Below are 7,772 nucleotides of genomic sequence, written 5' to 3' on the forward strand. Positions count from 1 at the left end.
GAAGGTAAAGATTATTGAGATTAATGTAAAGATATGGGACATAGGATTGGTTGGAAACTTCCATATATCACTTGGGGTATCAGGTAATAATATAGTATAAAATTAGTTAACCTGCCAGAAAAAATAAAATGTAATAATTTAAGTAAAATAATAGATTATAAAGGGTTGAGAGATACTTATGATAATAATAAGAGAAGCCGAGGATAAGAAGGAGAGATATGGAGAGCAGGAAAGGTAAGAATATGTGCTAGCTTTATGTATAAAATAAATAGATCATTTTTTAATTAAATAGAATTCTAAAAGGAAAGTAGACAAAATAAGTAAATCTTGACTAGGAAGAATTTACATTATCATCTTCAGTAATAGGTAACAGCAAAAGGATCAAAAGCCTGCAGTGAGTTAACTGGAAATTAACGATCTACAGGATCTTCAACCAGAACACAAAGATGCCACAGAGATGCATCCTAGGATCAGATGGGCTGACATTTAAATTGGTTATTTTTCATCTTTTTCACAATTTACAGCCAGTACTTCACTCAAAGGAAAATAATTCCTAGTCGGGTGAACATACATGTTTATACACTATGTCTCCACACAAAACATTTTTGCAGAGTTAAAAAAGAAAGGTTTTAAGTGTACAAACTCTAGATGATTATGGTAATCAGCCAGACAATGTTGATACAATACTGGCCTTAATAATAAATGACTATGGGGCGTATTAAGGACCATGTGGGTCTGGAGCTGAAAATGTTCAAAGGCCTATTCTGAGAAGTTGAGGAGCTGTGGTGAGTGCTGTGCAAATGTGGCCATAGACAAATGACCATGTACATACCCTAAACTATCAGCCCCAGTGTCTCCCTAAATACATAAAATTTTAAAAATTGCATAATTTGAGAGAAAACTAAATACAATATTATTACTTATGATTTATGGCAGATTATTTGCCAGCTAGGTGGCTGGTCATCACTGTACTGTCATAAAGATGGGCCTATTTTTATGTGGAGACCTGGAGCTGTAGCTCCATCCGCCCCATTGTTAATCTGGCCCTGCTTTTATATCAAGTAGCATAATTTTTGCCTATAGATAAAAAGTAGGAAATGAGATCTGAGAAAAACATAATACAGTTATAACTGATTGGGGCTAAATTAATATTAAGGGGTTGCTATGGGCATCTTCTCATCTTGTTCTCTTTAAAAGGTTTGATACATCTCCCCAAAAACTACAGTAAAGCTTTAAATTTACTTGAACCTAAGCTTAAATAAGATCATCAATATTAACCTGAAATATGTTATTATACATAATTTAAAATAAACCACACACCCCAACATGACCAAAAACAAGGAGGGACAAAATCTTCTGTTCCTGGACTTCCCTCTTAATTTATGATTGCCATCACCTGTGTTGAACAAGTTCATTGATAAGAAAGGTGTTTCATCACAGGTGATGGCAATCATAAATTAAGAGGGAACTCCAGGAACAGAGCATTTTGTCTCTCCTGGAATGGGTGATGTTGAGAAGCATGCATAAACCATAATTGTGCTAGAGAACTTTTTTTAATTATTAAGTCATTTTTAAAAAAGCATCCTGATTGGGGAAATTAATCTTTCTCTGTGGCACAGTTAATGATTCTCTCCCACACAAAATGTAAATGTATATAGTAAAGCCCTGAAGTTACCACAATTAGTAAAATCTTAGTATCAGCTAAGTTGTATTATACAATAATAAAAAGGTACAATTCTTGATAAAAACTGTGTCACTACTTCATCAATTCCAAAGGAATTATGTAACTTGCAGCAGGTGAATGTACTGTGAAACATATTGTATGTAATTATTCAGAAGACAGGGCTTCTACTTGTTCGTTACTCTGCATATTCACCTCTGTTTAATCATATTGTCTTACCTTTCTATTGTAATTTTAATAAATGTGCCAGTGCTTTAGCTATTTTGGTGTATTTCTTATTTTGTTTTTATTTGGGATATTTTTTTAGGTCCATTTTTATAATTTAAGCATCACAGCACTGTTCAATTAGCAGCCTATAGACTAACAATCTAAACATATCATAGATACTCTCATTGGTCATAAAGGCCACTGTAAATGGCACATTTTTCAAATTAGAAACTGTGTCTTAAGGCCCCATACACCAGTGATGGATAGGCACAATTCGGTGAACCCCATAGGTCGGGGTCGGAGGATCAGTGAAATCCAACAAATTGGATTTAATTGATTTGACGAATCAAATCAAAATACGATCACAAATTGCAAATCAGTGACTTTTAAAATGTAGAATTTTGCCGATCCTTCAAAACATTGCCAAAATTGATGGCCACTGGTTCACATTTTAGACTGGTGGATCTGCATTTCAAATTTGATTGGTGGATCGGACAATCTGTCACTAGATATATGGGGCCCTTATGTTCATCTGTACTTAATCAAGTTATAATTGTATACATTTTTAAGTTAAAGAAAATAACTAAATAGAGATAGCATTTTAGTGTATAATAAGTTTACATTTTATTTCGTAAAATAGGTTTACTTTTTATTTTTATACATTACTGCGATAGATTGTATTACTTAATTGCTAATGTAATAATATGAAGGAATATTATTTCATCCTTTTTGAAATATTATTAGACTTGCTTTTGTGCATCAGCTATGCACTTAAGTCTAACAGTTAATGCTGCATACCCATTTGTTGTCTGTTATAAGTAAATCAGCTATAGAAATGTTTTAAAATGTGGCAGTTTTGTTTTGCCTTTATTGGATTATACTATCTTGTAATCATCTTTTAATTCTAAGTGTGGGCTAGTGAAAGTGATATTCTGTGATATGGTCTACATTTGCACGAACATGTTTCAATGTAGATTGTCATATTGATACAGATATACTAGCACTGCTGCTTTGACTATAACATGAAGGTGTTGCCAAGGTAACTTTGTGAGCAAACATTGTATTCAGCCAAACAAAATTACCAAAAACATATTGAAGTAACAGTATTGTAGATATCTTCTGGACTGTTTTGTTATTTTACAGATACTCCAATGCTGCATTATGACAAACAATGTATAAGATCAGAATAACTCTTTAATAGCTTTACTAGTATCTATGAAACATACAGTAAATTTAAAGTACTGTATACTGGTATAGTGTATAATAGATACAAAGATGTAATTAAATGTATACATTGTATGCATAGCTTTTTTGACCTTCCTGATCTCTTTGTGGCTTCTATAAATGTATTCAGTCTATTTTATGAAGATATAAGACCTTTGTGAAGGATTCTTTAGGTCCATTAAATGGTATTATAAATCACAAACAAATATATGCAGACAGAAACAGCATTTTTATAGAAAAGAACCATGCGATTGTAACAAGATGCATTTTGTCTAATATATTAATTTTATGTTAAGCCTACTTCGAATGCCTAAATAAAATAGCCATTAGTTATTTTGTACATTTTATATATTAACATTTTATTTTAACAAAATGGTACTTTTAACTATTTACCTCTTTGACAATTCACTATTAATTAAATCAAGGAAGTCAAAATGTAAACATTGATGCTTATTTTATAATTATGTTACTAATAATATTATTTAGGCAGCACTGTAATCATGTAGGGACCTGAATTTGTGTGACCCACTCCTCCCATGTGTCAGAGATGCACACTGTTGTCTCACAACTAGACAGAGTGGGAAGTGTGTCAATACTGGACCACACTCACAGTGTAGCCACTGGTCTACACTTTTTCATTACATATTGTAACTACAATACCAGTGTTTTTTTATATGAAAAAAGGTATCAGTACTCTGTAAAAGGGTACTGTTACTCATCAAAAGCTACATATTGATGCAATATTTATTGTAGGTCCTATACATTTAATAGCTCTTCAGGTGCTTATTCTTTTATTAAATTATTTCAGAGATTTTATTTCCTGTTTTCTAAACTAGTTATAAGAATTTTAAATTACACCAAGACAAAAAAGTCCTATAAAAATCACTGGTACCATCCCTATTTTAATAAAATGGTCTGGCTCAAAATATCTGAAGTAGTCTAAAGCGGTGTGGCAACCAGTAATATAGATGTGATTGAAAATATGGCTAAACACAATGACCAAGTACTATATGTTTAAGGACTGTCCAGATAAGGTGTGTTTAGGAGAAACTATTATTTCCTTCTATTCCTGAGTAGCTCAAATATTTTTTTTGGATTTGAGGCCTGGGTTTGATTTTCATGGTAACCAGTGGAAAAAACAGGCCAAATAGTCTGTAATCAAAAAATACAAGTCACAAACCAGAACATGCCTTTGGATGCACATGGACCGGATAATCTACTTAATAATTGATGTTAAAATTCACAATCGCTAGTAATAAATGAAATTATGTACAATTAGCTGTAGGTGTTTAGAGAACAAAGCTTTCTCTTAAGGCAATCTAAGCAATAACAACAAAAAACCTGAATACTTGGCACTAAAGGATGACAAATTAACAGACAAAATGTATTGAATTATGTTTCAAGGCTCAATGCCTTTTCTTCAGGGTCAAAATGAAAAGACACATGAATAATACAAGTGACTTACCAAAGATATAAACACCCCTCAAGAAGCATGCAACTCAAACATTGTCAGTGACTCTCCTCCCTGTAGACACAGAACTCTGACTGCCGTGTGTGCAGCCGATATATCCCAGGAGATCAGCAACTTGTGTACCACCTGAAGTCAGCAGCAAAGGCTCATCATAAGGGGGAGTGGCTATAGCAATAAAACATAAATCATGCAAATAAACTGCAGATCTCAGTTAGTGGAAGACCACATCCTATAACAAAGCAAATAGAGCTAATATAAAAACACTTACAGGAAAAACATGGCAGAAGACATGAAGTATGGAAGTAGTATGGTTAAAAATTCAAACAATAGCATATATACAGTACTTATACTTGTTGCTCTATCATTATAATTTACATCATGCTATTCCAATTATTTTTATGATTAAGTGTATGTAACCTGATGAAAGAACCAATAAATGGAGCTCTGTAACTTTGTTAAACCCTCAGGGTTGTTTGCAAAGTGTAGCTGCTATTGATTTTGTTGATTCTTCAATATATCTTATGATAAACTGAATATGGATTGCAAGCCTTGAAAAAGGTCTATTTTTAGACCAAAATGCAGGCTCTTTGTTAAATGCAACCTGTATTTGCCTGTTTAAGCACAGATGAAAAATAAACAAAACTGATGTTTTTCAAACAAATCTGGTGAGCGCCCTTGTGACTATGCAATACAAATGTGTGTTACATTTCTGTGTATATATATATATATATATATATATATATATATATATTTTTTTTTAACATAGGGTATAAAAATTAGGACTCCAGACCGGCAGGTACTTGGTAAAATAGAGTCTTTTAATGGGAGCAAACACTGCTTCATAGCAAATGAAAGCATAGGCCTCAACACACACAGGCACGTAAACGTAAATAGCAAACAACATAAAAGTAAAAGTCCCAACACTCCTTGTGCTTAACAGTCAGCAGTTACAATCTCTGTAGACCTTCCAGGTCCTGGCAACCTATTGCTAATTACAACCCCTGGCCTGTCACCTGGCCAGTTTGCATCAGGAGCCTGGATGAACTGGTGTGTGAAAGTTTTAAACCCTTCCTGTGCTGCTGACTTCATGCTGACTCTAGGCGACCTGGAAAACCCAGAATTCTATATCTCCAGTTTAAACTGTGCAGCCCAGAAAGCCCGGAATTCCAGCAGCAGTGGCATCGTGAAGGTAGGGGAGCAGCAGATGCGATTGTGTGGTGTTTCAACAGCATGTATGTACTGTATATTGCTGCTCTGCATTGCCCACTGCCCACCAATGTTTGCCCAGCAAGCCCACTGCCCACCAAAGTTTTGTATATGTATAGTGGGGGTTGTTTTGGGACCTGCAGACACCACCCACCTATGTTTGCCCAGCATGGCCCACCAATGTTAGCCCTGCAATGCCCACTGCACACCAATGTTTGCCCAGCAAGCCCACTGTCCACCAATGGTTTGTATATGCATAGTGGGGGTTGTTTTGGGCCGTGCAGTTTTTGAAGCCAGATGGTGTGTAAATGTGCTTTTTCACCCAATGTTCCCAAAAATAATGTTTTTATTATTTACTTAATGGCATTAAGCTATTCAGTATAGTTTTTATTCACAAAACAGTCTTCTTTATTAAAAATGTAATAGTATAATGTTTTTATTGAATCAAAAAAGGCCATTGTGTCTATTAATTTGATTTATCCCCCACCCCTCCTATTCATAGGCAATTATATGCATCTAAAATAAGTGACACAGTAGTAAATATTACAGCTTTATAATAACAAGTCAACATTTTAACCAGAGTCCAGTATGGCCCCCATTTTTGGGGGGCCCTAATTATGCAGTTCAATGGCCACCCCATTGTTGGGGGTGGCAAGAATAAGTCCATTGTTTTTAAATGTCCATGTTTTTTTTGTTACCTAGGAATGTTTCTGGATAGATGACCAGAATTTATAAGTGGCTTTATCGAGCTATACAGGCACCATTACTGTCTTTGGAGTACCAAGTCCAAAATCTACAGCAACAAACAGAAACAGAACTAGGCATATGCCAAGCTGGCCAAGTATAGTAAGCCATACCATGATGCTGCGTCCATAGCTTAGGTATGTAAAAAGATACAAAATCCTGCATGCAAACTTCATCAAAGAGCACAAGAAGGTGGAAAATTCAAAGCAATCCAGGGCTGACAGCATATACAAAACCAAGCTCTGGTATTATGGCCTCCTCATGTTCTTAGTGCAGCAGGATCCAGTTTGTCCATCCGTGCAGCTGATGGCTGAGACAGAGGAGTGCAGTGTGCAGCAAGAGAATGTGAAGGAATCTGCAGAGGCATATATAGTAAGTAGAGAGTCAGCAATGTGAATTGTCAGCACTACTGAGTCCCCCAAACATTTTCAGATATACTCCTCCTGCCACGGCACCACACCATCCCTAGTAAAGTAGGCCATGTATTCCTCTCTGAAGTACCCTTTATAGTTGTAGTAGTAGGACCCACTTTTGGCCAATGGGGTAATCCTAATATGCTTGCCATTGATAGCTCCACTACAGTTAGGGAACTGCCAACGGCTCTCAATCTCATCCCCAATGGCTATCTACTCTTCCATGCTTGTAGGGAACTGTGAAAGAATAGAAAAAAACATTAATGCATGATATTTATTATAATTTTCTCTGTTAACAGATTTCTGACATCCCCAGCACCACAGACCTTTTCCACAGTGGAGATGAAAGTGTGTCAACTCCAACCCCCACCCCCCTTATCCAAAAAACAAAGGCAAAAAACAAACAATGCACAGGAGGAAGAAGACCCACTACTATGACAGGCCAGAGAAGCCCTATTAAAACTCCCAGATGAATATGACCACTTTGCTGACTATGTGAGCGCAGGGCTGAGAAGGATGGTCCAAGACAAAAGACTCCAGTTTGAAAGACTGATGTCTGAACTCATCTTCGAAGCTTGGAACTCTCTACTGACATTAGACACTACCAATCTAGCCCAGCCAACAGTTCCTACCCCCCTACACTCACCACGCCACCTACTATTCATCACAAACGTAACTTCAACCAATGGCCAACTACTCACCATCCTGCTCTCCCACCCACCTCTTCCTTCCAAACTCCTCCCTTATCTAACTCATCCTACCAACTTCCTTCCCCACCCACCTCCTCCTAACAACCTCCTTCCCCACCCACATCCACCCTACCTCA

This window comes from Taudactylus pleione, unplaced genomic scaffold, assembly GCF_031769625.1.
Source record: "Taudactylus pleione unplaced genomic scaffold, aTauple2 ptg000064l, whole genome shotgun sequence".
Lineage (NCBI taxonomy): Eukaryota > Metazoa > Chordata > Amphibia > Anura > Myobatrachidae > Taudactylus > Taudactylus pleione.